Source organism: Neolamprologus multifasciatus, chromosome 7, assembly GCF_963576455.1.
Source record: "Neolamprologus multifasciatus chromosome 7, fNeoMul1.2, whole genome shotgun sequence".
Taxonomy (NCBI): Eukaryota; Metazoa; Chordata; class Actinopteri; order Cichliformes; family Cichlidae; genus Neolamprologus; species Neolamprologus multifasciatus.
The window spans coordinates 1,703,519-1,729,221 of record NC_140445.1 but is presented as its reverse complement, the minus strand read 5'-3'; the positions used below and the strand labels follow the sequence as shown (position 1 = coordinate 1,729,221).

Genomic DNA, 25,703 nt, shown 5'->3' with positions numbered 1-25,703 from the left:
TCATTGAAAAAGGATCCATTATAATTTTTTGTTTTATTTATTTTAATTTTATTTTTCTCCTTGTTACTATGTGGAGCGGTTATTCTGATTGTAAATTTGTTGTTGGTTTGGGTTAGGACCGGAGATAAATGTTAATGTTGGTTTGTTCCCTGATTTTTGGTGCCCACTTGTAATATAAATTGGATTGTAGATAGGGGCCATGTGCCATTTTTAATCAATCAATCAATCAAAATGTATTTATATAGCACATTTTAAAGACTGAAGTACACCAAAGTGCTTTCCAGTAAAATCATGATACAGATAAAAAAAATCACAATATAAAATATAAATGACAGACATAAATAAAATAAATAAAGAATAAAATAATTACATAATCTAAATGCAAAGCCAGATGTAAATTACCCTAATTAGCCTTGAATCCCAGGTTAAACAAATACGTTTTTAGACGTGATTTAAAAGACTGAATAGGATCTGATGCGCGAATATGAAGAGGAAGAATATTTCATAACCTGAGTGCAGCAACGGCAACGGCAACGTCTCCTCTGGTCTTCAGCCGAGACCAGGCTGCACTAAGAGCAGTTGGCCCGATGATCTCAGTGCTCTCTGAGGGCTAAACAGAGATCAGCTAGGTAGTCAGGTGCCATATTGTTTAGGATTTTATAAGTAAACAATAACATTTTATAATCAATTCGATATTTAATAGGAAGCCAATGTAAGTTGGCCAGAACAGGGGTGATAGAGTCGTACTTTCTAGTGCCGGTCAAGAGACATTTTGGACCAGCTGCAATCGCTGAAGAGAAGATTGGAGGCGAAGAGAGAATTACAATAATCCAGTCTTGAAGTGATGAAAGCATGAATGCGTTTCTCCAGATCTTTGCGTGGTATATAAGGTTTAGACTTAGAAATTAGGCGTAGTTGATGAAAGCTGGTTTTTACCACAGTAGAAACTATCCATGAAACTCCAAGATTCCTGACAGCATCAGTGAGGTGAACAGCAACAGGCCCGAGTGTGTCAGTCAGGTGTCCCAGAGACATATTCCTATCAAAAACGATAATTTCTGTCTTCTTTTCATTTAAAGTAAGAAAGTTACGTGATAACCAGTCTTTGACATGCCTCAGACAATCAGACAGAGGATGTAGTGAAGATGAAACATCCCCAGTCAGGTGGAGGTAGATTTGAATATCATCAGCATCAGTGAAAAGAGACATTATGTTTTTCGAAAATGGAGCCCAAGGGCAGCATGTACAGAGATCGACCTCTCAGAGAAAGATGATTTAAACCATGATAGGACGTTTCCTTTAAGGCCTACTACTTGTTCCAACCTTGCCAAAAGACTCTCATGGTCAACGTGTCAAAGGCTGAAGTCAAAGCCAATCGAACTGAGACCGCAGAGCGCCAGAGTCAGCGATTAGAAGAAGGTCATTGAAAACTCTTAGTAGGGCAGTTTTGGTGCTGTGACGCGGTCTAAATCCAGACTGGAATTTATCACTTATACCGTTTCTCTCTAAGTGGGTCTGTAGTTGCTGAAGCACTATTTTCTCTAAAATTTTGACATGAAAGGGAGTTTAGAAATCAGCCTGTAATTTGCTAGAGTGTTACGATCAAGGCTGCTTTTCTTGATAACAGGTTGCACGACTGCATGTTTAAAGACAGTCGGAACATTAAAAATAAGATACAGGACCCGACTGTATTCAATGCATCCTTAACCCTTTAAGACCTACCATAGAACCAAGTCCGCCAGAGCTTATATTATATTTTTACATGCTGTAGTGCTATTTTTGGGAGCATTTCAAGTTGATATACATCAATACAACCATTATAGCCCAGATTTTAATAATATGTCTGCATTAAGTGCATAGAAATTACATAAATTGCAAAAAAGTGCAATAAACTACAAAAAAAATTGAAAGTCTTTTTGTTTTTTTAACATATATTTCTAGTTAGAGAAATTTAAGAGGCTTATCCCTCAAAACTGTAAATACAAAAAAGTTGCACAAAATAGTTTCCCACCACAGGAAATTTATTTTGAGTGTCTTCATAGTTTTATTTTTGAAATACACCAATTTTTATATACTGCAGGAAAAACGAAAATAAATATTATAATGCAAATTTGCAAAAAAGCAGCATATGCATCAAAATAAACTATTTCCAGCAGTGCAATATGAGTCCTAAGCATCCCAGAAACCACACAGAAAGTCATAAAGTCAAACATAACTTTTAACAACACCAGTATAGGCTCATGAGGCCTTGATGATAAAAAACTACATTTCCGCGAAAATGACGTCACTTCCGGTTTCGGGCAGGTCATGGCGGACATGCGATAGTTCACGCTGATGCAGTAGGAAGTGTTACAAACAGCTGATCGGATCAGCAAAGCGTGTTTCTGGAATATTATGTTTTTGTTGCTGCAAGTGCTTTTTATGCAGTTTTTGCAAAGCTATATGTGGAAGGAAACTGTGACCGAGGACAAGCTGATGGCATAAGATGTAAGTACAACTCCTCCGGTTTCATATGCAAAAACAATTATTGCGCTAGCTCACGTGGTTGCAGAGCTACTGGGATTTAAAAATAGTTATGCAAAACAGAGCGTGCTGCTCCGACCGGCTTTAAAACCCTGCAACACTGCCACAATCTAAAAGATACCTCTGAATAATAATTTTGCATGTGTTGATCATAAAAAGCCTGAAGCAGAGACGTCTGGCTCAAGGTCTAAAGAGAATGCACCGTAACTTCAACAACAGGCACATCTTCTGTAAATGCGTGACACAGTGCCATGCTGTGCACAGCTCAGGTTGTCTTTATGTTGTTGGTTTTAATACTTGCACACAACTCTGTGTTTCATCACAGATCCAACACGTAGTTGTTACAAAATCCGCAACATGGACAACAAACAACATGGACTGAACGCAGAAATCACAGATGGGGCTACCGACGCCTGTGACCAGCTGGCTCTCCATCTGTGTGCGTTTGGTGGAATCAAAGTGATCTTCCAAACTATGTTCAGTGGTTGCCCACTCAGGTAACAGAAGATGAGAACAATAAATGTACGAGGGGAGGAGGATATTTTTGGATATTAGAAATTTTGATTAATCTAAGATTAATTTGTTTTTTGAGTTTCTAAAGGTTAACTTCAAAATCTCCTTAAAAACACATCATCAGTGACATGTAAGGAAGTAAGTAGTGACACATGTTCATGCCTCGTGTTAATGAAAAACAGGCACACACACACAGTACTGAGACGTGGGCGGCACAATAGAGGCAACCTCGGACACGGTGGTTTCCATGGCAACTGCTCGCAACGAGAGGAGAACACAAACACCCTCACCTACACACACATATGCACCTACTGGCCGCCGTACTCGCACAGGTGGACCCATGATGCCGCGCTGCAGCCTCAGCACGCTATGCACCTGCACGTCCCCAGTCGGGCCGCGTCCACGCCGGGCGTTCAGAGCGTCGGCCGATCAATAAAAATGATTCACTTCATCACTTTCCACACACTCTTACATAAACATGGATGTGACTGCAGAGCCCGAGAGCGAAAACATGCAGTGAGGTGATTCATCGACCCGGAGCCCCGACCGACCGTTCGATCGTTTGTCACGGACAGATGGGATTTACTTCCGTTTTTTGTGAAATGATGTCGAACCGACTTCCGCGGAGAAGACACGTGAGACGAAATAAACTAACGAAACGAGCACAGAAAAGCAGCCGATGACGGCAAGGTGCCGAAGGCTGGTAAAAATGGTGAATGTAACAGTAACAAATTAGCAACGGGAATGAAATGGTAATCTTTAGGCCTGCAGTCCTCTAATGTCTTCTTGAGTTTTAAAGTTTAGAACAAATCTTCAATAAAGTTCAGGAAGCGGAGCCGTGCTTTTATATGATGTTATACGTGTTATCAAACAGTTTAATATGAACTTGAAATGATTTTCCAAAAGTAGATTAAGTGGAAAAAGTAGAAGAGCTCTGAGCAACAACTGAAGGTTTTCATATAATAGTTTGAAATGCAGGCAGATCGCCAACATGGTGCAATAGATCCGAGTCGCTGGCACCAGCTTAGCTCAGTGGGTGAACAGGTGACCACATGGCCATGACCCACGGCCCTTTTGGTGCACGTCTTCCCCTCTCCTCCCCATGCTCCAATAAAGGCAAAAATGCTAAAAAAGGAAAATAAGGTTGCTGAGCGCCTATTTCAGTTTGCAACTAAATCGCTGTCCTGCAACAACTACGTCACTATCTGTGGAGGGATTTACGCGTCAGATCTAGGAGGTTCTGGGGGGACTAAATGCAAGAAGAAGCACAAAGCATCACGATTACAATACTGTAGGTTCATTTCTCCCTAATGTTGTCTTCGGTGAATTCACCAGTGCCTTGTTATCCGTCTGCAAGTTTTACCTCAGGTTGTTGTGTCTCTGCCCTCGCTCTGTTTGCATTTGGTCTACTACGCTTTTGCAATGCTAACATTTAGACTCTACCTCGAGGTAGCTACAGCACAAACACAGGCTTCTCAGTCATGCAGCGTAAACATAGCAGACAGAGACAGACTAAATGCACAGAACTGTGGCGAATCCTCCAAACTGTTTGGAACAACCTACCTGCCAAATGCCTAGAAAAATTGTGCACTGAGGAGAAGTGCTCACACCAAATATCAATTGTCTGGGTTTTTTATTAATTCCATTATTTCAAAAGGTGCCCTAGTTTTGTGGTGTTGGGAATTCTCAAAAATAAATTGACCAGCAGAAAGCAACACCGTGGCTCACATGGGGTCTGGGGAAATAAAGCAGGCAGAACAATACAAAATAAAAGCTCTTTTCCCCTTTTATTCTCTTCATGAAAACTTGAAACATTTTCCAGTTATTCAATTGATGGAACAGCGCGACAAAAGGATAACAATTAAAATTCTGTCACATGAAATTAGGCAGGTTGCATCGTGAATACTTTCCAAGTGTCTGAGGAGGATGGATGTATTTGTGGTGTGACTCACAACTCTGTTCAAAGCAGGTAACAAAGTGAGAGCCTCTCATTTTAAAAGGCCCGGAGCTGAAAACGATGGCAGGCACTGCTCGGCGCCGACGTGTTGGATTGACAGCCACGGTGCTGCAATTTGATCTGCATGCCATCGCATTTCAGGAGGTGCTGAAGCGAGTTCAGGCGGGTGCGTGCTTGCTGTCGCTGTATGGCTCTGGCTCAGTAATGGATGAGAACTGCCCGGTTCAGAGCTGCCTGAACCTCGGCGCTACGCTCCTGCATTCAAATGAGCCGCAGGTTAATGGAGAGGGAGCTCTGCCTCGGAGAGACGGACGCCGCTACGGCAGCGCTGCGGTGGATTTCTGTCCAATTAGAGCTGACTAATTGCCTCCTTAGACACGGAGCATCACTAACTGTTTCCAGTTGCAAACACTAATAGGAGCGAATGTGACAGGGCCATTACAGCTCAGATTTATATCCAACAATTACAATCTGTTTGATGCGGTTTGAGAGGAAATAAAAACAGTCCTGCACAACTGGGCCGGATACTCGGCTGTTGCCATGACAGCAGTAGATAAATTATGGGCTATTTTAATACTCTATAAAGCCTAAAACCACAATAAATGCGATGATGAATAACAGGCTTTAAACAGGCGAGGAGTCTTAATGAGCGTTATTACAGCCGAGGAAACAGCCCTCCCATCCAGTCCTAATAAAGCCCGGGCACTCTGTTAATCCTCACATTGTAATGAAAACATTAATCTCTAATTGAATCTCTGTTGACTTTCGGGCATTTGACGACGGGGCTATTGACAGGTCAGAGCTACGATCAATAAACATCGGCGGGTCAGTCAGATCGTTATCACCACCCAGTTCAAATCAGGAGTTTTATTGATCGCAGCTTCTGTTTAAGGTGACAGCTTAGCTTAACAGTTCCAGTTAAAGAACCATATGGACTCACAACAGTTTGACTTCCAAAAGTCAAAGAGAAGACGACATATTTTTATAATGTTGATAAAGAATGACCAAAGGTAACAGCAAAGGGTGAGCTATAAACAGCTTAAATGGTTCATTAATGTTCTTCGGAAACTTGAATGACGAGCCTTCTGGGTCAGCATAAAGCTCGTCTCAGAGTGACAGCACTGGTGTTGTATTCCCATGCTCTCAAATGCTAAATATGTTTAGTACTTGATCATAGACTCGGGGTTACCTGATCATAGACTCAGAGTTACCTGATCATAGACTCAGAGTTACCTGATCATAGACTCGGGGTTACCTGATCATAGACTCAGGGTTACCTGATCATAGACTCGAGGTTACCTGATCGTAGACTCAGAGTTACCTGATCATAGACTCGGGGTTACCTGATCATAGACTCAGAGTTACCTGATCATAGACTCGGGGTTACCTGATCATAGACTCAGGGTTACCTGATCATAGACTCGAGGTTACCTGATCGTAGACTCAGAGTTACCTGATCATAGACTCAAGGTTACCTGATCATAGACTTGGGCCTCCGGTGGTTGACGATGCGCAGCAGTAAGTGCAATCACAGCACAACTCTATGCTTTTATTTGTCATTAGTACTGAGTAAATTCTACACAATCACACACAGTGAGCTGTGATCCATCTCAGGCAATGGTCTTTGATGGATCACATTAAAGCCCACTGATCAATGGCAATGAGTCCCATTCACAGAGAGTTGGGGAATGGCTGCAATCACAGCATTGTAAGATGGTGACAGATGGACCCTTAGGCTCCTAATCGATTCAGAGATGGTCTTTCCCTTTTCACATAAATGGCCTCCTTGACTCCGCCCTGAAATCAGCGTTCTTCCCGGACAGGGATGTACACATCCTGGACAGGGAGGAACGCTGTTTTGGACAAATAGACTGCAGAGTCCTGGCCTGGTGGGGTGGCTCTTCTGTGTTGTGCCATCCTCTTAGCCAGAGGTTGTTTGGTTTCCTCGATGTAGAAATCATGACAATCCTCCTGGCCCTTAACAGCAGTCTTTGCTAAGTGGTTGTTGATCAATGGTTATGAGAATTTGCATATTAATGATCGAAGAACTGACCTCCAAGCCCATTGTTCATTCAGTGGTGCTGGTTTCAGTCATTGTGCACATGTCCTGTTTATAAGGTTTTTTTTTTTTTAGATCTGATGTAATCTGTGTCTGCGTAGGTCTCAGTCATCCAGGTCACGGTAGTCTTTATAGCTTGGTAAAAGACAGCAGCTTGACTTTAGGCTGGTGAAGATGTTTCATGGTGAGAGGCGTCTTCACAAACATAAAAAAGCCAAATTCCCTGCTTATCAGGTGCCATGACTCCGAGTGTCCTCAGGCTTGGCGAAGTCGGAATTATCAGAAGTTTCCAACAACAAAGTCAGCTACATCTGGATAAACTTGCCTTTTACAGGTTTATGGTTTTATGTTTCAGACAGAGGGCCTGTTCTCATAAACAATGTAACAAGCAACGCACCTCTGTGTGTGCTGTAATTCAGACCTACTACACTGTGACCTTGAAATTTGACCCTCTTGTCGTGGATGGCACAGAGATCAGACCGGCAGGAAAGCATTCTAACTTCTTGATATTCTTGGCATACTACACTTGACTTACTACACCAGGCTGTGCGATATGACCAAAATCTCATATCCCAATATAAGAATTCTATCGCCCCGGTAACGATATAAATCACAAAAATGTAACATTTTCTGTAAATTCTGTGAATCTCGGGCAGCTTGACTTGCGTGAAGTGTTTCCAGCTGCGCGTCATGTAGCTGGAGTCGAGTGTTTTAACCGATGCATGAAACGATACATTTTTAGACATAAGTTGTAACGGCGCCGTTTTCTTTGTGAGTATTTATTACACGGCGTGCTGCGGGGAAAAGCCTGTTCTAACGTTTGAGTCTAAGGTTTATTTTTTAGCACCTGGCGTCTTTTTTACTTCTCATCCATAAATAATAGTGATGGGTCGTTCATGAACGAAATGGCTCTTAGAGCCGGATCTTTGACGTGAACGACGCGAACCGGCTCACGTAGGTAACTACGGGAGGGAGAGAGAAAGAGAGCCAGGGACAACAACGTCACATTAGAAAGGTTTAGTAATCATACACAACTATTTTCAGTTGCGAATGATAAAGGATTCAGAAAGCTTATTCATGCAGGTCCATATGACAGAGAATGTGCATCTTCTTTTTGTTTTCATATTTTAATTTATATTTAATTGTGTTGTGGTTTGCAGTGTTTTGTGTTGTTTCACTTTAAATTTGTAAAAGGAAAAAGCTGAAAATTTAAATAGTTAAAAGTTGAAATGTGAATAGTTGATTTTTGTATTATATGATTTATTTATTAGATTTTATGTGGAGTGAATAAATAAAAGTATATTTACGGTGGCCCCTACAGACAAAGCACATACAAGCACGTACAAAAGACAACAGAAGTGCTCCAGGATGCTAGGGGGCAGTGTTGAGCTTTTGTTACCTAGTGGCTACACAAGCCAGCAAGTACCAACGACCGGATTTGGTGTGTGGTAGTAACAGGTAAATGAACATTTGTTTTAAATTATTTGAATATATATGAATGCTTGTGTATACATACACAAACAATACACACATGCTTTCAATTGTGTAATTTAAGTGATCTAGTAGCTCTGTTTTGGAAGTTCAGTTAACGCTAGAAATGTGTTTTGGAGTTTGTACGTGTTTTGTCTCTAGGAGCCACCGCATATATTTATATATAAACATGTATAAATAAAACCACTTTTTTTACATTAGTAATTCCTTTTGTGCATAATTTCATATTATTGTTAATAATAAATTAATTAAAGCAACAAAACAACCTGAAGAGCCGGTTCGGAGCCGAAAGAGCCGACTCTCTAAAAAGAGCCGGAAATCCCATCACTAGTAAATAATCTGCTCTTTCACATTCAGTTTATTTTGAAAAGTCTCAACAGGATCTTGAGCTTTATTGTGAAAGGTTTATGTGGAACATAAACAAGCGGACACGCGATGGTTTTACCGTCGTTGTTGCTAACGACAACGCATAAAAACAGGCGCTTGTCCGTCCGTAGTGTGGTTATATTAAATATAAGAGAAAGAGAGAACTTAAATTAATATAACCACTACAGTGACCATCAAAACATGAAAAAATATTGCCGTAAACAGTTTATTTTGCGACACCACGAAACAAACGATAGCGTTAAAATAGATGTTTTTATATCGTCATCCGATATATATCGTCATATCGAACAGCTCTATACTACACTGTGGGTCACTGTTCTTTGGCATCCTCAACAGTATGGTAGTGTGGGCAGTGTGGGTATTGGAATGCATCCATAAGCACCTCTGACCTCTCATTTGTCTTACTTTTTGGTAAACCCAGAATTGACGAATGTGCAACAATCGATACAAGGCTAAAGAAAAAAGAAAAAATCTGATGACTGATCCTCTAAAAAGCAAAAAAGTTGCTCTAAACAGACTTTATGTGCAGCAGTTTTAGGCTTCCAGGGATCTTTGTTTGGAAATGCTGCTTTAACAACCTGCAGAGAGATCAAACCCCAGCAGGAGGGCTGGAGGCAGCGTACTGCTGCAACCATCACTTTAAAGGGCACAGCGAAAAAACAGACTATTTATTTATTATTAATTTAGACACAGTCTCAGAGACTTTTCACACACGAGTTTTAATAATTATAATAATACAATTTATTTTAGATGCCTTTAACAGTTCAGGTCACCTTACACAGCAAGAATAAATGAAAATATCTCAGTCAAGTAAATAAAAAACTTGTCTGCAACATAAACAATCATTAAGGGGTTTGATGTGACACATGGACGACGATCAGAGTTTAAAAATGTGCGTTTTGCACTATAGCGCACCCTAACCCCAGAATCTTGGAGCCGCTGAAGGACAGCTGTGGTCTGATGGAGGGAGTTACGGTGATGATGTGAGCAGCACAGTTCTGCACCGCCGCTGCTCTTGTGTTTAACCAAGAGATGAATCCATCGTTCAGGACGCCTTCAGGTACAAAGCCTCGTGTGTTGTTTCCACTCTACTATTCTTAGCAAACTTTCACAGACACATGTTCAGAGGACAGATGCTTTTACAGAACCAGCGCTCATCTGACAGCCAGCTGATTGGGGGGGTATTTTTAGAAGAACTCTGACTTGCGTCCCGCATCAGCGCCAAACAGATTAATTAGCAGACGGCACGACACATCGAGCAGACGTGCAACACGACAGGATCTCACGCGCGGATCAATGAATACACTTTTTACACCGAAATGCTTCCGTCTCACATCTGCACATTTCTTTCACATCAGAAGGAACGCCAGCTTCATTGATACGAAGTGATGGCACTCATTTACGGAGAGGTCCGAGTCTCCTGATCACTGAGCATCCAACTCATGTTTAACACAAAAGGCCACACAAAAAGTTTATTTCATTATATATGTGTGTCGTTGGTGGTTTAATCAGTCCTTCTATCACAGATACCTCCAACCTAATGCACCAGGAAGAAGTCCAGCTCCTCAGTGTCGATGTTTTGTGCTTTGCACCGACTTCTCCTTTGATTCGATCTGCTGTGTTCAAGGACACATGACAACAGTAGCTGGGGACAGACCCACCAACCAGGTGATTAATGGGCGACCTCGGCAGCTCTACAGCTGCAGCTCCTCCACCTCCGCCTGCTCCTCCTACGGCTGCTGCTGCTGTTAAAACTGTCAGCCACAAGCTTCCTGACATATTCCACCTATTTTCTCCAATTTGAAAGTGTGCCTGGTAAAGATGTGCTACTCTGACATCTCAGGACATTTAAGTCTAAGTTCTCTCTGCAGATATGGTGACTGCTAACTACAGGGCCATACAAGTAACACACACTAAATGTTTGTGTGCTTACGTTAGGAGTTTCTGTAATTTCCTGGCTGGATGGGCGGTCCTGGTAACTGCCCCATCGGGGGAGATTAGACTGAATTGTTGCCGTGTGTGTGGAAGGAGGAGGCACATACTTCATTTGCCTCCTCCAGGAAACAGCAGAGTCCAGATGCCTGAACAGCAGGACTGCTTTCTCCACCGTCGCCACCACTGCTCTTTAATAGGGCACTGTGTGTGTGTGTGTCTGTGTGTGTGTTATCCATTTGCTTCTATTCGAGGGGCTGCAGAACATTGCTGACTCATAACACACTCTGCAAAGGAGGAAATATACAAACATGCAAAGATGCAAATCTGTGCAAATATTTAAGGCAGTGAAAAGTTGGCAGAGACGTCAATCAGGCCGTTTCTCCTGTGAACACAGCAAGACTCCACCGTGGAATAAAGCAGGAGCTCAGTCTGCTCCATCGTGTTTCATTACAGCCACGAGTCTGTTAATGTGACGCAGCTACACGACATGCATCTCAACACTTTTATCTTCTCCGCACATCTGTCCACCACACTTTTTCCTTTTATGCAACATTTTATTTGTAATGACACACCTCGCCACACCTCTTTGACCACTGGTCTGATTTGGGGTTGGTACAGTTCCTGTTCAGTTGAATGAATTATTACCGGCTGTGATTTAATCTTTCGCTGGCTTTAATGGGCCAATCATGGCTCAAGAGTTGGGAGTTCGCCTTGTAATCGGAAGGTTGCCGGTTCGAGGCCCGGTTCGAGGCCCGTCTCGGTTAGGGCTGGGTTTTGATAATCGATTTCTCGATTAAAATCGATTCTGGCTTTGATAACGTAAAATCGATTCATAAAAATCCTGAATTGATTTTTTAATACAAATTTATTTTGCCCGAAATGCCAGAATCTCAGGTTAAATCTCACAAAATTTCAACAACCACCAAACAGCTAAGACAGTAAATGAGAGCAGGAACACGGATTCTGCACAAAGACGTAAACACACAGCGTGACCCGCGGATCAGAATCAGTGAGATGTCGCCTTTCATACACAGTCGGGGCTGAAAGCCGACAGCTCGCTGATTCTGATGTTTCGGCGGGTCGGCGCTTTGTGTTCACGCCCTTTTTGCGCTGATTCTAAAGCTGTTAGTTTGATGTCTCTCCAAACAATATTGACCGAACCAGCAGCAAAAGAAGATCCAAACTACGCTTCACATAAACATCGTCATGAACTCACTCTGACTTTTGCTGTTTTGCTTCGACCACGATGCACAGCTCTCTCTCTCTCTCAGTTTCCCGTCTAAAAATCTGTTTTCTTCATTATTCGCTTGCTTGTTACGCACAAGTCTACAGTTGTTTGCAGCCTGTCAGCCGCTGTTTTTTCCTTTTACTTACTTCCGAAAAGAAAACCTAATTTCTGCCGTTCAATACTGAACAAATTTAAACTTTTTAAAATTATGCAAAACGCTGTGTCTCTACTAAAACCGCTGTAACTTCAGAGGTGATGTTCATGTGTTGATTAATGGTTTTCTTTCGTTTTTGATGTACTGCAGAATATTTTTATAAAATCCAGAACAGGAAAATCACCTTCATGTTTTTCTGTTTTATCTTCAGCTACTTTGACACAAAGGCCTCTGCTGTGATGCTCACACCTTTGATAAAGTCTGGAAAGTGTCAGCTTCCTTTTTATAGATACTAAAATATGTAAATCTGAATTATAATATTTCTGACTGTCAAAATTTCCCAGATTCAAATCGAATTGAATCGAATCAAATTAAATCGAATCGTGGATTGAATCGATTCAGGATCTTGTGAATCGATTCTAGAAATCAGTGACGATACCCAGCCCTAGTCTCGGTCGTTGTGTCCTTGGGCAAGACACTTCACCTACCGCAGGGGTGTCAAACTCAAATACACAGTGGGCCAAATTTCAAAACTGGAACAAAGTTGCGGGCTAACATTAATATTTATTGAAAAAAAAAAATCTTCCTCCAGATTTAAGAATGAATCTTTTCTTATGGACTCGAACATGTTTTGCTGAAAAACTGAATATGGAACAAGCAAAGCGTAATACTAAACAATATATATATTAGCTGTATAATACCAGTAGGCCAGCTCTGATAGTAATTTGGTATGGCTTCGCGGGCCAAATGTAATTAGGCTGCGGGCCAAATTTGGCACCTATCACCTGCCGCCTACTAGTGATGGCCAGAGGGGCCGATGGCGCGATATGGCAGCCTCGCTTCTGTCAGTCTGCCCCAGGGCAGCTGTGGCTACAACTGTAGCTGCCTCCACCAGTGTGTGAATGTGAGAGTGAATGAATAGTCGAATTGTAAAGCGCTTTGAGGGCCCCGAAAAGCGCTAAATAAATGCAATCCATTATTATTATTATTATTATTATTATTAACACAAACACAGCAGCCATCAGTCCAAGTCCATAAAGTCTTCTCTCTTTTCACGGCTTGAATTTAAAGTCACGGCTGTTCTATATTCATAAGCTTCAACTCTGACGTGATCCGCTCAGGAGTTATCGACGGCTGTCAGGACCTCTTAATGTGCACAAGCTCAACACAGCTCGATGGGAGCGCCACCGCCAGCTCATGTGGGGATGCAAAATGATTGAGTGACATACACGATCAGCATAACGTTGTGACGGCTGACGGGTGAAGTGAAGAACATTGATCATCATGGTACCTGTTAGTGGGCGGGATATATTAGGGAGCAGGTGAGCATTTTATCCTTAAATTTGATGTCAGAAGCAGAAAAAAATCAGCAAGTATGAGGATTTGAAGGAGTTTAACAAGGGTCAGAGCAAAAACTCCTGACTGATACACCCGGGGAGAGAGGCCTGGCACCGTGTGGTCTTGTCCAACAGACGAGCTGCTGTAACTGTTGAAGAAGGTCTGATAGAAAGGTGTCAGAATGCCAGAGCATCAGTTTACCTTCAATAAATACAGAGTGATAAAAGGTCTGTAACCTTGGTGACCCTGAATCCTCCCTTAGCTATGCTGCAATAGACGTAGGCTGCCGGGGATTCCCATGATGCACTGGATTTTTCCTTTCCAGTCACCTTTCTCACTCACTATGTGTTAACAGACCTCTCTGTGTTGAATCATATCTGTTATTAACCTCTGTCTCTCTTCCACAGCATGTCTTTATCCTGTCTTCCTTCTCTCACCCCAACCAATCACAGCAGATGGCCCCGCCCCTCCCTGAGCCTGGTTCTGCTGGAGGTTTCTTCCTGTTAAAAGGGAGTTTTTCCTTCCCACTGTCGCCAAAGTGCTGCTCATAGGGGGTCATATGATTGTTGGGTTTTTCTCTTTATCTATGAAGCGCCTTGAGGCGACTTTTGTTGTGATTTGGCGCTATATAAATAAAATTGAATTGAATTGAATTGAACCTGGAGCAGCTTTGAAGTAGTGGGTGTGTTTTAATTTGAAAATCTTTCTTCGCCAAAGCTCGACAACTTTTTAACCAGTCTGCTTCAAACTTGGTGTTGTTGGTCTTATAACTGCAGTTCTTCTATTTTAACTCAAATCTGGCACCATTCGAAAGGCTCTTAACCCACAGAGGTCCTTTGACTACGATGACCTGGATGACTGAGAACCTTCACAGACAGATCTCCGTGAATTAGAAATACTCACTATATTTTTGTCTGATATCATTTTTGTCTCGGGTAAACAACATCGGGTTCATCTCTTACTGTTTTCACAAAAGTTGCAACTCCCAACTCGCGTTCACGTTTTAACCCTTTAAGACCTACCATAGAACCAAGTCCGCCAGAGCTTATATTATATTTTTACATGCTGTGGAGCCATTTTTGGGAGCATTTCAAGTTGCTATACATCAATACAACCATTATAGCCCAAATGTTAATAATATGTCTGCATTAAGTGCATAGTAATTACATAAATTGCAAAAAAGTGCAATAAACTACAAAAAATTAAAAATCGTTTTTGTTTTTTAACATATATTTCTAGTTAGAGAAATTTAAGAGGCTTATCCCTCAAAACTGTAAATACAAAAAAGTTGCACAAAATAGTTTCCCACCACAGGAAATTTATTTTGAGTGTCTTCATAGTTTTATTTTTGAAATACACCAATTTTTATACACTGCAGGAAAAACAAAAATAAATCTTATAGTGCAAATTTGCAAAAAAGCAGCATATGCATCAAAATAAACTATTTCCAGCAGTGCAATATGAGTCCTAAGCATCCCAGAAACCACACAGAAAGTCATAAAGTCAAACAGAACTTTTAAAAACACCAGTATAGGCTCATGAGGCCCTGATGGTAAAAAACTACATTTCCACAAAATGACGTCACTTCCGGTTTCGGGCAGGTCATGGCGGACATGTGATAGTTCGCGCTGATGGACGTAGGAAGTGTTACAAACAGCTGATCGGATCGGCAAAGCGTGTTTCTGGAATATTATGTTTTTGTTGCTGCAAGTGCTTTTTATGCAGTTATTGCAAAGCTATATGTGGAAGGAAACTGTGACCGAGGACAAGCTGATGGCATAAGATGTAAGTACAACTCCTCCGGTTTCATATGCAAAAAAAATTATTGCGCTAGCTCAAGTGGTTGCAGAGCTACCGGGATTTAAAAATAGTTACGCAAAACAGAGCGTGCTGCTCTGACCGGTTTTAAAGGGTTAAACAAGCACGATAACACACTTAACTTTATGACTGCCTGCATGCAGCTACAACCCATGTTTCATAAAATATGGCTTCATGAGATTTGCCTTTGTTGTTTCCCCACGCTTGCACAGCATCCCGACTGTTTTGGACCTGTCGTTGTGGTTCCTAGAAAGAAGACTGCTTCAGGTCATCACTGATTTAATCACGGGCAGCGACCCCTTGTTGAATCATTCACTGTGATTAAGTACATGTTTCGTAGGCTGAGTTTAGTTTCAGTAACTGCACCGATCCCTGCTGAATCAAGACATCGCTTACAGAGAGCTTAATGAAATGAAATCCTTTGACGTGACCTTAAACAGGCGTTCGTTCCAGTGTGGACCAACATTTCCCCACAAAGACTCCCTGAAGTCTTCACAAACCCTTGATCGCAGGTCCTGCTGAGGAGGGCGGCACAGCCAGCTGATAGGTTTAGAGGGGAATTAATATTTCACTGAAATTTATTTGCTCATGTGAAGCAGTAGTTGGGGAAATATGTGGTTAATCTGGAGAACAGCAGGTTTCCACATGCCGTCAGCCTTCGTGGACTCTCAGCGTTCAGCTTACAAACGAGCCAAAACGCTATTAATGCCTCCATTTCATCTGCTCTCATTAAAATCCCGGCACAGCATCTTCCTGGACCGCTGCTGCCGATATCTCAGCCATCAAAATGAGACCATTTATTTTCTCTGCATGATGTTAAAGCGTTAAATTGGACTCGAGATAAATATGAAACTCACGTGCCTCTGCGCTCCTCGAAACGTTGCTGTTAAAATCCAAACAAACTAACGAAGTCTGCGGTCTTTCACTTCCTGCTGACATTTTAGTGTCGGATGTTCGTCGGCTCGTTTCCGACTTGGACCTCAAACATTTTCTTCACTCTCGTTTTACAGTGAAAGAAACATCAAATGAATGTAGGAAGTGATGACAAGGCTCTTAACAGTTGACACATTTACATCTAATCATGACAAATTTCACTTGTAATAAGTTTTTACAACCAATTCATACATAAAAACAATTTGTATTTGGTCCGTTCAGAGCACGGGATCATTTTCACTGCTAACCTGAGGAACTGGCTTTGTTATTCATACCTGCTCTGTGGGATTGTTGCACATGCTCAGTGTGAATTTGAACTGTTACAATAACAAATGAATGAATGACACTGACAAGCTGTAAAAAACTAGACCGCAGCAGCGGATAAAGTAATCGGGAACAGATTTATTACGTGACCGACGTGTTTCGGCTCGCAGACCAATCACACCTTCACAAATAAACCAGCTGACCAATTAACATTTAACAGGTGGTATTGGCTAATTGGTTAGGCCACACCCCAAATAGGTTTTGGACTGACCCACTGCAGATTAAAGGGGGGGAAAAACATAAATGAATGAATGAATGAATGAATGAATAAATAAATAAATAAATAAATAAATAAATAAATGAATGAATGAATAAAAAAATAAAAAAATAAATGAATGAATGAATAAATGAATAAATAAATGAATGAATGAATAAATAAACAAATAAATACATGAATGAATGAATGAATGAATAAATAAATAAATGAATAATTAAATAAATAAATAAATTCCTTGCCTGTCTTAACGTAACACAAACTCACAGAAAAATGCAAATAAGAATATAAAAATAAAGTATGGAACATTAAAAGAGGGAAAAATCGAGTTAAAAACATAGAAACACAAAATTAAAGTAAAACTCATTCATGGATAAATCCTCATTCATGCCTGTAGGGTGTAAACTCCACATGCTTCTCTGTCTTTCTGATAAATTAACATTGACTGGGTTTAATGACTTTAATCCCTATAAAAAAATAAAGGTGAATTTTAATGTTTTTCGATAAATCTTTTCTCTTAATCAAATTTCTGTCTGTGTTTCATCCAGAGCAGGCTTAACCAATTAGCCAACACCTCGTTAATTGTTACCTGTGTACTGGTTTACTTGTGAAGGTGTGATTGGTCCACTTTCTTTTCTATTAAACACTGATGATGATCTTCAGATCTGCACATCTTCAGATCTTTGTCTTCTCCGTGTTGGACGCAGGTGAAGTTGTTTCCATCACAAACTTTGTAACCAACAGATCAGCAGCCTCCTGATAATTTTATCCCATTTTTTTAACATTTGGGCAAACGGACACATTAAAAGCAGCCAAACTATCAGCAGCTCCAGCTTCATGTGATGTTTCCTCTAGAAAAAGTATAATAGTATCATCTGTGGTGTGTTTCTTGTTACCTCGGGTGACCTCTCTCTCGTGCGATCACACCAGACAAAGTGTGAAATCTGCATCGCCGCCGCCGCCCTCGTGTGTTAATATCCCGACGTGGCTAATGGGAAGTTTTATCAGCGCACAGACTCTGATTCATGGCAGTTAATGAGGAGGAGATCCTGGCAATAACTCGAAGGATAATTATGTAATGGGACATGATTAGCAAGTAATGCACTGTCACTGTCATCCTGCTGCCCTCCTCTGCTCTCACAGCTGGGACATCAGGAGGCAGATTAAAATCTCTGGAATAAAAAGGAAAACTGCGTCTCTCCAGGCTTACAGTAAGAAGCCGGGTCGTTCCAAATGTGCCGCTCAACAATTTATCATTTACTCATTTTAGAAAATACTAATAATATTTACTCATGTAGACAGATCCCCGGTCCCACGTCAAGCCTCGCGCGTTTCAATGAACACGCCTACAGCAGTTACAGGAAACGCTGGGTTTAACTGGAAAAGTAGTGACTATAGCTGCAACGAGTGATTCTACATTATCACTTGTGAATTCATCTCGCATACAGGCAGGAAATAAGAGGCAATAATCAATGTGAAATTTAAAGTAAGTGTGTTTATCTCGGTTTAAGTTTAAGGACCATAAATATTTATTTTCGGTAATTGTTGATTGGACGGAGACTCCACCATCAGCTCGTCTGCTCTTTCAGCTGATCAAAGAAGGAGCAGGGCGGCTTTGAACCCGGCTCTTTGAACAGTAATTAAATTCCCTGACATTTACCGGCAGCAGGGACAAAATCATTGTTTCAGTCTTGTGAACTTAACTTGTTTCCGTGCACCAACCTGCCGGTCCTCATGCGACGAAACCTCTCCCAAACCCTCCTGATCTTCACCCATCGGAGGAACGTTTACCTGCTCGCTCCACCTGGCTCTGCATGTGCAAAGCAACAGACGAGACCAACGTCTAACATAGCTGCACAGCAACACTCCTCCATCTCCTCATTAGCCTGCCAATTACTGCGGGAGGCCGGATTTACACAGACATTTAACGATGCTCCCTCATTTAAAGAGACAGCTGAAAGCCTCCCCCAGCTTTAGAGCTAATGACTGGATATTTATCAGAAGGCTTCATCAAACAGTCTGCAACGTTACATCATCCAGGTTGAAAGGAGGAAGCAAAACAGGAGCCGGCCGCTTCGTTCTGTCTACAGCACTGAAATGAAACTGAGGCTGATCAGACACGACTAAACGATCAGCGCAGCTGCTGCAGCCAATGAACGCGTAGAATTCAGAGGCGTGCAGACACAACTGCTTTGCATCACAGCCAGTAACTGTGGAACCAGAGTCCTCATGAGTCGCCACGGAGGAACTTTGGAGGAACTGAGCTTTGCACGATTTGTCTGTGGGGTGAATTTGGTGGAACACCCACTCACACTGAAAGCTCCAGACCGACAACCTCCCAAACTGGGCCTGAAACGCTCCAGTGACTGTTGTTCACCTGCTTCACGCCAGGTGAAACTACAGCTTCCTGTTCATCTTCTGGCTTCTTTGACTACATTCTGCCCTGTCAGGCAGAACCAACAGCACCACAGCAGAGAAACCCTTCGTGTTAAAGTGCGCTACACTTCATCACTAATGAGAGATTTCATTCACATCACTGTTCTCTGTATGAAAAGGTCAGATGGACTTTTACTCGCTTCGATATTAAAGCTTCAAAGCGACACATCTTAACTGGTAATGGAGTAAATACTTAACCACAGATGTTCCCCATGTACGCGGCACCCTTTGAAGAACAGGCCTCGTGTTCCACTCGCACCTTTAAGTGGAACAAACTCCAAATGATCCTCAAACGAGGGTTTACTGCACTTTAATATAATCTGATGTTTTCTTCTTATGGCGGCACGGTGCTTAGCACTGTTGCCACACATGTTCTCCCCGTGTTTGTGTGGGTTCCCTCCGGGTACTCCAGCTTCCTCCCGGTGTGGTGTAGGTGTGAATGTGAGGGCGATCGTCTGTCTCTGTGTGTTGGCCCTGCAACAGACTGGCGACCTGTCCAGGGTGTGCCCCGCCTCTCGCCCTATGACAGCTGGGATAGGCTCCAGCGCCCCCCTGTGACCCTGTGACGGATAAGTGGAAGTGAATGGATGGATGCAGGTCCAGGCTGGCTTTGTTTGGCTGAATTCAGACAAAATCATTCGATTTTTACTTGGACGCTCCAAACACAGGCGGACGTTCACGAAACCCTCGCCCATGATTGGTCACCAGCAGTAGGGATGGGTACCGGTATCTGGTGCCATGATGGCACCGGTTCTGACATAAACAGTAGTAACCAGGCCGAAAAGCAGCGCACATTTCGGTGCTTTTTTTCCTGAGCTGTGATACACTTTCTTCTTCCTTACATTTGTATTGGCGGTTGGCAAACAACTGAAAGGTGCATTACCGCCACCAACCAACTGATTCACGAATGGAATGATACACTTTAGATTCTAGCCAATCATTTTACGTTTCCGAGGATAGTAGGCGGGTCCAGGTACGTACGTTCTTTTAGAGCAGAGCTACAGATTAAAAATGCCCAAGGCGAAGCGGTCAAAGTCTGGCTGTACTTCACAGCAAAAGATGCAAACTCAGCAGCTGCAACAAGTGCTTTAAGCTGATACTGTGATACTGTCAAAGGAGGTAACACCTCAAATCTGATGAAACACCTGGCGACGCATAGCGTTTTTTTAAAAGCCGAGAAATGCGCCGTATTTGATAGCTTGCTGCGAGACCTCACACCGAGCACATCTACTGCGGGTGTGGTGCCTGTTATCGACCCGGAGTTAGCAACATCCCCCAAAAACCCGAAGAGGAGAGTCCTGGCCCCTAGCCCTGCCAGTGTAGCAGAAATGATGAGGATGATGATGCAGCAGCAGCCGTTCTTCTCTGCGTGAGTAGCTTAATGTTGTTCGTGTGTAATTTACGTTGAGTAGGCTAACCACGTTATTACATTAATGCATGTAAGGTGAACTAGCAAACACCATCATAGCTACATGCAGCTGTCTTCTTGTTTGATGGCAGATACTCCCTTCACCCTGGACAAAAAGGCTAAAATGACCAAAGAAAAAGTGGAAAACAGTTAAACATGAGAGGTTTTTGGACAAAGTTTGTGTTTTTTCCATTGTTTAAGCTGCTTCCAGCCAAGAGTGATACCATATATGCCCCATAGCTGCAGAAAAGGCTAACATTGTTATCTTTTTACAAAAAAACAGCTGAACATGAGAGGTTTTTGGACAAAGTTGGTTTTCTCCATTCTTTAAGCACCGGTTTGAGCACCGTTTAAGCACCGGCACCGTTTCAAAAGTACCGGTTTGGCACCGGTATCTGATAAAACCTAAACAATACATCCCTAACCAGCAGTGTTGCTCAAGTTACTTCAAAAAAGTAATTAGTAACTAATTACTGATTACTTCTCCAAAAAAGTAATCCCGTTACTTTACTGATTACTTATTTTCAAAGGTAATTAGTTACTTTTTTAAAAACATGATACACAACCTGGATACGTAATAAAGTTATAGCCCTGTAGCCCAGTTCTGTTTTTTCTGCATAATCCATCATATAAAATGTAGTCAAATGCAAAAATCTCTTTTTAAAACTTGTTTTATTAGTTTTAATCTTTTAAGTTTATTCACATTGCATCAAGCAAAATTTAAATTATATGCAAGAAGAAATGTGTTTAAGATTTAAAGCTATTTTCTGCATATTCCAGCATATAAAATAAAATCATGCTTTGTGTTTACACTCTTTCACATAGATGCAAGTAAAACACAGCAGAAAATAAATCAAATCAAAGACTCAGCAGCTCTTAGATCTATTGTCACCTGTTTAGCAGGAGTGGGGCTGGGTGGAGGTTTGTCCACAGCGGTCATGTCAGTGGGAGGATCCGGGGGTTTCTCTGTGAACGTCACGTTCCCGTGGCAGCGTGCTCGCTGCTCGCTCAGATTTGAAGTTTAATTTTTCGCCGTAGAAACAAGTTTCCTTCCCACGCAGAGTGAACAGCAGAAGCTAATGTTTGTGTCGCTTTTTACAGAATCAAACTCAAAGTAATGTGATTACTTCCACGGTCTAGACGCTGCATGGTCGTACTCTCTCCATCACGTCTGTTACCATGGTCGCACGCTCGCACGTCATTGTCATGAGACACTCTCACAAACAAAATCGTAGTTCAGTAACGCAGCGTGCTTATGGGGAAGTTACAGTAATCTAATTACTTTTCTTGCAATAGTAATCCCTTACTTTACTCGTTACTCAAAAAAAGTAATTGGATTACAGTAACATGTTACGTCACCAGTGAGGGGACATTACTGATTTATGAGACGTCGACACCAGTTTGTTGGTTTGCAGACGTTTCCCACCGTCTGTGTTCAGACTGAATGTGCTCCTATTACAGCAACATACAACAAACTAATGAGCTTCCCTGGAGGCGTGCACACACACACACACACACACACACACACACACACACACACACACACACACACACAGTCCTCCCACACACAGCCAACACAAGGCCACAACATAAAACCACAGATATATAGACCTATTCACTGGAGAGATGGAGAAGACGAAGAGTGTGTGTGTGTGTCTGTGTGTGTCTGTGTGTGTGTGTGTGTGTGTGTTGAATTAAAGTCTTTGGCTCAGTTTGTCCTCTGCGCGCCCCCATCCTTCATCAGCGGAGCAAAGCCCGCACTCTGGGGATCGGAGATGTTTTACAAGATAAATCACTCCAATACAGACCGACCCGCCTCTCGGTCTGTAAAACCAGGCGCCTTCTGCACATCGGCGTGTTACCATGGCAGCCAGAACCTACTGTACACGTGTAAATAAGACTTATTATTATGCACTTTGTTGCTCCTGTAACGCTGTCTGGTGATATACATATTTGTCTTACCACCAATGAATCCCACGGAAACACCAAACCCAACACAACGTGTGACGGACGATTACAAACACTTCCACCAGTTTCTTTTGATTGTTTTAACTCTTTATGTTAACACTCGTGCACTGATGCAGTTTTACTGTGTGGAGGATCAAACCTCTGACCTTCCAGTTCCATCATCGCGTCAGCTTTATTGGCTTCTACTGTACTGGGAGAACTGGAAGTCCGCTGCCAGCTTGACTCCATCCACTCGCAGACTGATAGCAGACTGTTTTGGCTATATTTCATATTTTATCATTTCCTTTTCATCTCGATGCACTAATGCACTGATGCTTTGAGGACCAAAACAACGTTTTTCGGCCCACGTAATTGGACGGGTCCTCATGCAGTACTTTTCCTACTCAACTCCGAGCACTTCCTTCTCTCACCCCAACCAATCACAGCAGATGGCCCTGCCCCTCCCTGAGCCTGGTTCTGCCGGAGGTTTCTTCCTGTTAAAAGGGAGTTTTTCCTTCCCACTGTCACCAAAGTGCTGCTCATAGGGGGTCATATGATTGTTGGGTTTTTCTCTGTATCTATGAAGCACCTTGAGGCGACTTTTGTTGTGATTTGGCGCTATATAAATAAAACTAAATTGAATTGAATTGAAAAAACATTTTCTTACTGCAGACATCATTCAGCCAATCACTTCTAACCAAACCTTCAAGGGGTTCAGTACAAGGACAGTTGGAAAAGCCGGGAATCAAACCACAAACCTTCCACACAGCCGCCCCGGGTCCGAACCAGAACTTCTGATCATGCTCATTGTGACTGTAGGAGTTCAGACGCTCGTCAGCACGTTTCTGCTGGTTACATCTGCACAGCTGATGTAGGTGAGGGCAGGAGCTTCATCATTTGTGCACATGCATGTTCTGAGGCCGTCCTTCATCTGTTGGTGGAGAACGAGCAGAAGCCTTCGAGTCAAACCTTCGCACAGACCATCTGGTTTCAGGCTTCAGTGGAGGTGTGCTCTGGTTGGCAGCTTTTCCCATCTTTCCTGCAGCTGTGGGATCTCGGTGCATTTGAGATATCGGCACATTTTCTCCAGCGTGCACAACTTTTCCTTCTGTGAATGCTTTTAAATCTCCTGTGTTCCCATAAAACAAGATGGGCAATCAAATAAAGGAAGATTTGTGTCTCGAGGGGGGAACTGATGGCTGGGAGCCAGGAAGTGGGATTTGTTGAAATTAGGAAAAACAAAGATTAACTTTCTAAGTATGAAAACCTGCAGCAGACCAGCAGGGAGCAGACTGTGTGGTGTGCTGCATGCTGAGCCAGCAGGCTAATAACAGCCGGTGGTTTTTGCTCCACTCAACCATGCCAGGGCCTTTACCCACTCCACACCTCCTCCTCCTCCTCGCTGCCGGTTATTATCAGAAACCTACAAACCATCTTTCTCCTTGATGGCCGACCGCTCCCATCTCCTGCTCTTTGTCTTGTTTAATTAAAACCGTGACAGGACACGGTGACAAAAAAGTGGAGCTGCAATTTATAACAGTGACAGATCTTCCTGACGGAGCCCTTGTTTCTAGCAGACCGAGCACTCAACATAATCAAAACTCTCTATGGGAGGGCGGAGGCAGTCCCAGAGATGGATGAGGCTGTGTGACTGCAGACTTCAGCCAGCTGTCAGAGGAAAACCATCTTCACCTGCAGCTTCCTCTCCGCTTCCCCGAAAACTACGGAAAGTGTCCAGGTGAGGCTCCGTGCTGGGGGGGGAGGATTTTTAGCTCCTATTTTTGTAGTTGATGGTTTTTTTACCTCAGCTGACAAAACCAGACCAAGCTGTGTGCCAGTCATGCAAGGAAAGTTTCACACCATTATGAGTTCAGCAGCCGAGAGTTATGTCAGGGGTACCGAGGACGGGGAACACATCTGTACAAAAAATATATAGATGTAAAAACGTCTATTAGCCCTTTAAAACCGGTCGGAGCGGGCACGCGTAACTATTTTTAAATCCCGGTAGCTCTGCAACCACGTGAGCTAGCGCAATAATTTTTTTTGCATATGAAACCGGAGGAGTTGTACTTACATCTTATGCCATCAGCTTGTCCTCGGTCACAGTTTCCTTCCACATACAGCTTTGCAAAAACTGCATAAAAAGCACTTGCAGCAACAAAAACATAATATTCCAGAAACACGCTTTGCCGATTTGATCAGCTGTTTGTAACACTTCCTACCTTGGAATAGACGTCAGCGCGAACTTTTGCATGTCCGCTATGACCTGCCCGAAACCGGAAGTGACGTAATTTTCATGGAAATGTAGTTTTTTACCATCTTGGCCTCATGAGCCTATACTGGTGTTTTTAAAAGTTATGTTTGACTTTATGACTTTCTGTGTGGTTTCTGGGATGCTTAGGACTCATATTGCACTGCTGGAAATAGTTTATTTTGATGCATATGCTGCTTTTTCGCAAATTTGCATTATAATGTTTATTTTTGTTTTTCCTGCAGTGTATAAAAATTGGTGTATTTCAAAAATAAAACTATGAAGACACTTAAAATAAATTTCCTGTGGTAGGAAACTATTTTGTGCAACTTTTTTGTATTTACAGTTTTGAGGGATAAGCCTCTTAAATTTCTCTAACTAGAAATATATGTTGTCCAAGGAGCTTGCAAAGAAAAGCGTCTGGACTTCTTTAAGTTACTTGAAGACGTTTCACCTTCATCCGAGAAGCTTCTTCAGTTCTAAGGTCAAATGGTGGAGAGTCCCAGATTTAAACCTAGTGGGAGTTTCCCCCCACAGAGGGACAAAAGGACCCCCTGATGATCCTCTAATCGCCTGAGCCAAGGTGTGGAACTGGGTGTGGGTCCCAATCAGCCAGAGTTTCAGGTGAGCTCATTGTGAAACCTGGCCCCACCTTATCATGCGAACTCCTGAGGTCAGATGTCCCAGGATGTGAGTGGGCGTTAAGGCGTCTGGGGAGGGAACTCAAAACTGGATTATAGGTGGCAGAGAGTTGGTGTCGTAAACCACCGCCTCTGTTCAAAGATGG

The 25,703-nt window shown here is 42.5% G+C and overlaps 1 protein-coding gene and 1 long non-coding RNA gene across 2 annotated transcripts in view; both read right to left on the bottom strand.

Annotated features, from left to right (window-relative positions):
* The window catches only part of immp2l (inner mitochondrial membrane peptidase subunit 2), a 222,847-nt gene that overhangs the window by 106,868 nt on the left and 90,276 nt on the right, over positions 1-25,703 (bottom strand). The gene's annotated exons all lie outside the window — the stretch shown is intronic.
* Positions 208-25,302, bottom strand: LOC146513414 (uncharacterized). The gene is made up of 2 exons (XR_014874931.1): positions 19,252-25,302; positions 208-19,194 (listed from the first exon to the last, which is right to left on the bottom strand). It is a non-coding gene; the product is annotated as an uncharacterized LOC146513414 (long non-coding RNA).